General features: G+C 51.7%; 1 long non-coding RNA gene across 1 annotated transcript; it reads right to left on the bottom strand.

Annotated features, from left to right (window-relative positions):
* Positions 1-3232: 3232 nt before the first annotated feature.
* LOC121860382 lies at positions 3233-6617 on the bottom strand. The gene is made up of 3 exons (XR_006087867.1): positions 6507-6617; positions 5148-5307; positions 3233-3371 (listed from the first exon to the last, which is right to left on the bottom strand). It is a non-coding gene; the product is annotated as an uncharacterized LOC121860382 (long non-coding RNA).
* Between the last annotated feature and the right edge of the window lie 2697 nt (positions 6618-9314).

Genomic DNA, 9314 nt, shown 5'->3' with positions numbered 1-9314 from the left:
CTCCCTACCTCCTCCATCACTCCTCTCACATCCTCTCCTCCCTACCTCCTCCTCCATCCTCCTCCCCCACCTCCTCCTCCATCCCTCCTCCCTACCTCCTCCCACATCCTCCTCCTACCTCCTCCTCCATCCTCCTCCTCCATCCTCCTCCCTACCTCCTCCTCCATCCTCCTCTACCTCCTTCTCCATCCTCCTCCCTACCTCCTCCTTCATCAGTCCTTCTCCATCACTATACCCTACCTCCTCCTCCATCACTCCTCCCTACCTCCACCCACATCGCTCCTCCCTACCTCCTCCTCCATCACTCCTCCCTACCTCCTCCCACATCGCTCCTCCCTACCTCCTCCTCCATCACTCCTCCCTACCTCCTCCTCCATCACTCCTCCCTACCTCCTCCCCACACATCCTCCCTCCCCCCTCCCTCCTCCTCCTCCTCCTCACTCCTCCCCTCCTCCTCCTCCTCCCTCCTCCCTCCTCCCCTCCTCCTCCCTTCCTCCTCATTCTCCATCACTATACCCTACCTCCCACTCCATCCTCCTCCCCTACCTCCCTCCTCCTCCTCCCCTACCTCCTCCTCCCTCCCTCCTCCCTACCTCCTCTCCATCTCCTCCCCCTCCTCCTCCTCACTCCTCCCTCCTCCACCTCACTCCTCCCACCTCCTCCTCCCCCTACCTCCTCCCCATCACCTCCCACCTCCCTCCCCTCCTCCTCCTCCTCCTCCTCCTCCTCCCTCCTCCTCCCCTCCTCCCTCCTCCTCCTCCTCACTCCTCCTCCTCCCCTCCCCACCCTCCCTACCTCCTCCTCCTCCTCCTCCTCCCTCCCCCTCCCTCCTCCCTCCTTCTCCTCCTCCTCCTCCCCTCCTCCACCTCCTCCTCCTCCCCCCCTCCTCCTCCATCATCCCACCTCCTCCCACTCACACCTCCTCCCTGCCTCCCTACCTCCTCCTCCCTCCAGCCTCCTCCCCTCTCCCTACCTCCTCCTCCATCACTCCTCCCCTACCTCCTCCTCCCATCACTCTCCACCTCCTCCTCCATCCTCCCTACCTCCTCCTCAATCCTCCTACCTCCTCCTCCATTACTCCCTCCTCCTCCATCCTCCTCTACCTCCTCCATCCTCCTCCCTATCTCCTCCCCAGCACTCCTCCCTACCTCCTCCTCCATCAATCCTCCCTACCTCCTCCCTACCTCCTCCTCCACCCTCCTCCCACCTCCTCCTCCATCCTCCTCCTCCTCCACCACTGCTCCCTACCTCCTCCTCCATCACTCCCTCCTCCTCCTCCCCTCCTCCTCCTCCCCACCTCCTCCTCCACCACCTCCCTCCTCCTCCTCCTCCTCCATCACTCCTCCCTACTTCCTCCTCACAGAAGACGACCTTAATTGTGACGTCAAAACAATAGTGGTGTAATATGTATGCAGATGTAAGACCAAAGTTTACTGTTGCCAGCCAAGTGTCCTGCTGCCAGAGTCTCTCACAGCGATGGTGACAGTCCTCAAATTTTTTTATCTTGACAGAGTTTTGTTTATAAAGTTATTACAGGTAAATTAATTCTTCACCTGGTGATAGTTTGTGTGTGTGTGTGTGTGTGTGTGTGTGTGTGTGTGTAATAATAATAATAATAATAATAATAATAATAAATTGCTTGGTTTATTGAAAGAAATTGGCAACCAGAAGGCTGAAAATATACAGTTACATATTTGGGGAATGGGTTACGAATTACAAATAATATAGAAGTGACATAAGTGACACAATAAGACATATAGTAACTTAGATGGGGATCAGCTCAAACTACAGTTCATTTCAACATAGTGACAGTGTGTGTGTGTGTGTGTGTGTGTGTGTGTGTGTGTGTGTGTGTGTGTGTGTGTGTGTGTGTGAGACTTCCATAACATGTGTCTAAAACTTACATCTTAAACCCTGGGTATAAACATCATAAACCCTGGGTGTTCTAGCCCCTATCAATCAGTATTATATAAATATGGGCTAAGGACATATATTCATTATATACATTCTATCACCCAGACTATTGAGCATAAAGCTTCATAAGCATTTGTTCTGTCACACCTCCGAGGGTGGACAGCACACTTAAACATTTGTAGTTTCACACAGATTCAGGTTACAACCCATAAATATATGTCCCCAGGCCTCCGTGAGAGTAGGCCTGTGGAGTGTAGCCTCTTATCTCTGTGTTGACGTATAGATTACATACCCCCTTACAAGCAGAGAAGAGAGGGGTTCGCCTAGTTCACAGTTTCACACAGTTCAACAGTTCACAGCCAGACACCATACCAAAGAGACGTGTGTGAGCATAGCTCCCGAGGCTGTATCTCTCTCTAATTTTATCAGCTAATTACAAGCTAATAGCTAATGCTCAGTAGTCTGTCAACAAACAATTCTGTAACTACCAGAGCATCCAATATAACTAGAAAATGACCACGTGTGTTTACATTAAACCAAGGAACCACAAATGAAGATAACAGAACCTGTGTACACTTGTGTATACTTACAAGCTAAGATAATTACAAGTGTAACCCAGGTGGGCTTGGACGACTCAGCGACTCAAAACTACGACTGTATCAAAGGTGACACGCCTGAGACTACCTATTATCTCACCCAGCTTCATCAAAGGTACCAGCGACTACTCTACACTCATTCAGGCAAGTGTTAACAAGTGAGATCATTTGATATCAAACCCCGGCCCAAACATGGGTATAAACGTCTTAAACCCTGGATATAAACGTCTTAAACCCTGGATATAAACATTTTAAACCGTGGATATAAACATCTTAAACCCTGGGTATAAACATTTTAAACCCTGGATATAAACATCTTAAACCCTGGGTATAAACATCTTAAACCCTGGGTATAAACATCTTAAACCCTGGATATAAACATCTTAAACCCTGGGTATAAACATCTTAAACCCTGGGTATAAACATCTTAAACCCTGGGTATAAACATCTTAAACCCTGGATATAAACATCTTAAACCCTGGGTATAAACATCTTAAACCCTGGATATAAACATCTTAAACCCTGGATATAAACATCTTTTAAACCCTGGGTATAAACATCTTAACCTGGATATAAACATCTTAAACCCTGGTATAAACATCTTAAGCCTGGATAAAAACATCATAAACCCTGGGTATAAACATCCTCCTCATCCTTCCTGTACAAGAGAATGTGATCCCAGGTTTACGACGCCAGGAGACACCAGCCACACACTTGGGAGGTGGTGGTGATGGGCGAGGATGAGCGTGGGTGTGGTGGAGTCCCTCTAGAGGTTCCACCGACACCGCCCGCACGCCTACGCTGAAGCCTTCCACCCACGCCTGTACGGTGGCTTCAGAGACCTAACACAGAGAGTTCTCCCTGTGATGGTGGTGAAGGGGTGGTGGTGAAGGTGTGGTGGTGGTGAAGGTGTGGTGGTGGTGAAGGTGTGGTGGTGGTGTTGAAGGAGGTGTGTGAGGTGGTGGTGAAGGTGTGTGGTGATGAGAGGTGTGGTGGTGAAGGTGTGGTGGGGGTGTGGTGGTGGATGTGTGTCGTGGGGTGTGGTGGAGGTGAAGGTGTGGTGGAGGTGGTGGTGAAGGTGTGGTGGTGGTGAAGAGAGGCGGAGGTGTGGTGGTGGTGATGTGGTGGTGAAGGTGTGGTGGTGGTGGTGGTGGTGTGATGGTGAAGGCGTGATGGTGGAGGTGTGGTGTGGTGGTGTGGTGGTGGTGTGGTGGTGGTGGAGGTGTGGATGTGTGGTGGTGTGGTGGTGGTGGTGGTGGTGGTGGTGGTGGTGAGTGTGGTGGTGAAGGCGGAGTGTGTGGTGGTGGTGGTGGTGGTGAGTAGTGGTGAGGGTGTGATGGTGAGAGATCGTGGTGGTGGATGTGGTGGTGGTGGTAGTGATGTGTGGTGGTGTGAGGTGGTGAGAGGTGTGGGTAAGGTGGAGTGGTGGTGGTGGTGGTGGTGGTGTGAAGAACTGGAGGTGTGGTGGTGGTGGTGGGTATGGTGGTGGTGGAGGTGTGGTGTGTGGTGGTTTGGTGGTGTGGTGGTGGTGTGTGGTGGTGGGTGTGGTGGTGAGTGGTGGTGGTGGTGGTGGTGTGGAGGTGGTGGAGGTGAGTGTGGTGGTGGTGGTGGTGGTGGTGGTGAGATGTTGTGGTGGTGAGGTGGAGGTGTGGTGGTGGTGGTGGTGGTGGTGTGGTGGTGAGGTGGAGGTGTGGTGGTGGTGGTGGGCGGTGTGGTGGTGGTGGTGGTGTGGTGGTGACGGGTGGTGGTGGTGGTGGTGGTGGTGGTGGTGGTGTGGTGGTGGTGGTGGTGGTGGTGTGGTGGTGGTGGTGTGGTGGTGGGTGGTGGCGGTGGTGGTGGTGTGGTGGTGGTGTGGTGGTGGTGGTGTGGTGGTGGGTGTGGTGGTGTGGAGGTGTGGTGGTGGTGGTGGGTGGTGAGGTGGTGGTGGTGGTGGTGGTGGTGGTGGTGTGGTGGTGGTGGTGGGTGGTGGTGTGGTGGTGGTGTGTGGCGGTGGTGGGGTGTGTGGTGTGGTGGTGGTGTGGTGGTGGTGGTGGTGTGGTGGTGGGTGGTGTGTGGTGGTGGTGGTGGTGGTGGTGGTGGTGGTGGTGGTGGTGGTGGTGTGGTGGTGGTGGTGGTGGTGGTGGTGGGGTGGTGGTGTGGTGGTGGTGGTGGTGTGGTGGTGGTGGTGTGGTGGTGGTGTGGTGGTGGGTGGTGTGGTGGTGGTGGTGGGTGGTGGTGGGTGGTGGTGGTGGTGGTGGTGGTGGTGGTGGTGGTGGTGGTGGTGGTGTGGTGGTGGTGTGTGGGTGTGGTGGTGGTGGTGGTGTGTGGTGTGGTGGTGTGTGTGTGGTGGTGAGGTGGTGGTGGTGGTGGTGGTGTGGTGGTGTGGTGTGGTGTGGTGGTAGTGGTGTGGTGGTGGTGTAAGGTGTGGTGGTGGTGGTGTGGTGGTGAAGGTGGTGGTGTGGTGGTGGTGGAGAAAGTTGTACAATATTAGTGAATGCATGATAACAAACGTTGATAATTATGCCATAAACATTATCGATTTTATCACGATATCTCATTCTCGTTTATTCTTTCACTGTTTATTCCCGAAACTGATTTTGTAATTATTTTATCTATCTATCTATCTCACTCTATGTATGTATGTATGTAACTCCTGACCTCTTCCTCCTTGACCAGGTGGTATGGGTCAGCCACCAGAGTGAGAGGAGTCGCGTACGCAAGGTCAAACTGGTTCAGGGATTTGACCTTGACTGTCACGTTGGCTCTGACCCCAAACTGTCCCTGGCTGGCGTCACTGACCTTAAAACTAAGGTCGTATCTGTTCAGGAAAAGAAAAGTTAATTAATAAATGATAAATATGCTATTTATATATTTTTTATATATAAATACGTAAGACTTTATTAATACGTAACAATTATTTACAAAGTTTGTTACTGTAATTTTATATTTTCTATATAAATAAATACGTAAGTTTACTTACCAGTTACTTTTTTATATAAAAATATTTAGTTTTATTCAGCATCAGGTACAACAACTATATTAAAAAGGAGATACAATGATATCTTAATATTTCGAGCGAACTGAAAACTATTTTTTGGGTGCATTCGTGAATGAGCGCGAAGCAAAAATTAAATATAAGAAATAGCCTAACGGGGAGCCGCTGTTGTTCCCGATATATTTCTCACTTTCTGTCTTAGTCGATATTTTTTACGATCTATTATTAAGGTTTATCTGAGTGATGAAGGGTGTCGTATTATAACACAATGACGGTAATTATAACGTTACTAACACGATAATATTGGTGTGTAATGTGACACACACACACACACACGGCGCTATAATATCCATTATTTACGGCTCAATGATTTTCCTGTTGAAAATAACTGGAAAATTACTGAAATGACTTAACAAATAGTGAGGAAGAGAGTCCATTAGCTGGTTCCTGTGGCTACTGTGTAGGTGTTGGTGTGGGTGGTGTGGTGAACAGGTGGTGTAGTGAGTGTTTGAAACAATGCTGTGTTAACACAACACTAAGCAACAATGTAGTTAACAAAAGTAACACTGCAACACTAAGCAACAATGTAGTTAACAAAAGTAACACTGCAACACTAAGCAACACTGCAATTAATATAAGTAACACTGCAACACTAAGCACACTGCAATTAACAAAAGTAACACTGCGATAAGCAACACTGCAATTAACAAAAGTAACACTGCAACACTAAGCACAGGTGGTTGTAAATTATGGTTTTACTGAGAGGGTGGTGGTTGTGGGGTTAGTTGGATAGTGGTTGGTTTGTTGCTGATGGGTGGGGTGGTTGTTAGTGAATGGTGTGGTTGGTTGGTGAATGGTGGTGGTTGGTGATTTGGTGGGGTGATGGTTGGGTGAATAGTGTTGGTGGTTAATAGTGGTCAAAGTCAGAGAGAGAGAGAGAGAGAGAGAGATTATCATATATATTATTCAGTATACATTAATACTCGTGAAAATGTTACCTGCACAAGTTTTAGTTAACTTACCGGCCGTCAGGTGTGTCTGTGGTCATAGTGAGGTCGCCGGTGGCGGTGTGGAGGAGGAATCCTGGGTGGTGGGTGGTGGTGGGGCGTAAGTCTTAGCTGCTGAGTCCCAGTCATCCGGGTCTCCTGGGGAGGCGAGGTGACATCCTCCCAGGGCACCGCCATCCTGGGGAGTGAGAGGAGGGAGAGTCACATCCTTTCTGTGGGAGCAGGAATCACGCAATCTACCGTATGATTTGTGGCAGAGACGAGGTTGTGTAAGTCTTTGATTTTATTAGTGTGTCACACACACGCATGGTAGGTGTGGACAGTGAGCTAACTCTGGAGGTGTGGACAGTGACTAACCTGGAGGTGTGGACAGTGACTAACCTGGAGGTGTGGACAGTGACTAACCTGGAGGTATGGACAGTGACTAACCTGGAGGTTATGAACAGTGACTAACCTGGAGGTGTGGACAGTGACTGACCTGTGGGTGTGGACAGTGACTAACCTGGAGGGTGTGGACAGTGACTGCCTGGAGGTGTGGGTGTGGCCAACCTGGAGGTGTGGACAGTGACACAGAGGAGGTGTGGACAGTGACCCTGGAGGTGTGGACAGTGTGGCCTGGAGGGTATGAACAGTGAGCCTGGAGGTGTGGACAGTGACTGACCTGGTGGGTGGGACAGTGACTAACCTGGAGGGTGTGGGCAGTGACCAACCTGGAGGTGTGGACGTGACCTAACCTGGAGGTGTGGACAGTGACTAACCTGGAGGGTATGAACAGTGACTAACCTGGAGGGTGTGGACAGTGACTTGACCTGGTGGGTGGGACGGAGCCCAACCTGGAGGTGTGGACAGGTGACTAACCTGGAGGGTGGGACAGTGACTAACCTGGAGGGTGTGGACAGTGACTAACCTGGAGGGTATGGACAGTGACTAACCTGGAGGGTGTGTGGACAGTGCCTGGAGGTGTGGACAGTGACCAACCTGGAGGGTATGGACAGTGACTAACCTGGGAGGTGTGGAACAACTAACCTGGGAGGTGTGGACAGTGACTAACCTGGAGGGGTGGGCGTGACTAACCTGGAGGTGTGGGCGTGACTAACCTGGAGGGTATGGACAGTGACTAACCTGGAGGTGTGGACAGTGACCAACCTGGAGGGTGTGGGCAGTGACTAACCTGGAGGTGTGGACAGTGACTAACCTGGAGGGTGTGGGCAGTGACTATGGAGGTGGACAGTGACTGGAGGTGGACAGGCCTGGAGGGTGTGGATGAGGTGTGGACAGTGTGGAGGGTGGACAGTGACCTGGAGGTGTGGACAGTGACTAACCGGAGTGTGGACAGTGACTGGGTGTGGACAGTGGTGAGCTAACCTGGAGGGTGTGGGCAGTGACTAACCTGGAGGTGAGCAGTGTAACCTGGAGGTGGTGTGGACAGTGATAACCTGGGGGGTGTGGGACAGTGACCACCTGGAGGTGTGGATAGTGACTAACCTGGAGGGTATGGACAGTGACTACCTGGAGGTGTGGACAGTGACTAACCTGGAGGGTGTGGACAGTGACCTGGAGGGTAGGACAGTGACTGCCTGGAGGTATGGACAGTGACTGACCTGGAGGTATGGACAGTGACTGACCTGGAGGTATAGACAGTGACTGACCTGGAGGGTATGGATGACTGACCCTGGAGGGTATGGACAGTGACTGACCTGGAGGGTATAGACAGTGACTGACCTGGAGGGTATGGACAGTGACCCTGGAGGGTGTGGACAGTGACTGACCTGGAGGGTATGGACAGTGACTGACCTGGGGGTATGGACAGTGACTAACCTGGAGGGTGTGGACAGTGAGCAATCTGGAGGTATGGACAGTGACTGACCTGGAGGTATGGACAGTGACCTGGAGGGTGTGGACAGTGACTGACCTGGAGGGTGTGGACAGTGACTGACCTGGAGGGTGGACAGTGACTAACCTGGAGGTGTGGACGGTGACCTGGAGGTATGGACAGTGACCTGGAGGTATGGACAGTGGCTGCCCTGGAGGGTATGGACAGTGACTAACCTGGAGGTGTGGACAGTGACTAACCTGGAGGGTATGGACAGTGACTGACCTGGAGGTATGGACAGTGACTAACCTGGAGGGTGTGGACATTTGAGCCTGGAGGGTATGGACAGTGACTGACCTGGAGGGTGTGGACAGTGACTGACCTGGAGAGTTATGGACAGTGACTGACTCTGGAGGGGTATGGACAGTGACTGACCCTGGAGGGTATGGACAGTGACTGACCTGGGGCATGGACAGTGACTGACCTGGAGGGTATGGACAGTGACTGACCTGGAGGGTATGGACAGTGACTAACCTGGAGGCTGGACAGTGACCTGGGTATGGACAGTGACTGACCCTGGAGGGTATGGACAGTGACCCTGGAGGCTGTGGACAGTGACTGACCTGGAGGCTATGGACAGTGATGACCCTGGGGGTGGACAGTGACCTGGATGGTGGACAGTGACCCTGGGGGGTATGGACAGTGACTGACCCTGGACAGTGACTGACCTGGAGGGTGTGGACAGTGACAGTCTTGGCGGGAGTCATGGGGTTGTCATTAAGGTCTGCGACGTGGACGGTGAGGGTGACGGTGGCGGAAAGGGCTGTGTAAGCGTCCCAGCAGTGCTCCTCCCGGTCAGTCTAAATATTTCAAACGTCAAATACAACATCTTCCACATCACCACCACGTGGAAAAACACACACACACACACACACACACACACACACACACACACACACACACACACATACACACCATGGAGGTGGATGTTGCTGCAGGGCCTCAGATGG

This window comes from Homarus americanus, unplaced genomic scaffold (assembly GCF_018991925.1).
Source record: "Homarus americanus isolate GMGI-L3 unplaced genomic scaffold, GMGI_Hamer_2.0 scaffold8484, whole genome shotgun sequence".
Taxonomy (NCBI): domain Eukaryota; kingdom Metazoa; phylum Arthropoda; class Malacostraca; order Decapoda; family Nephropidae; genus Homarus; species Homarus americanus.
The sequence above is the reverse complement of the archived record's forward strand: the minus strand, read 5'-3'. Positions and strand labels throughout refer to the sequence as shown.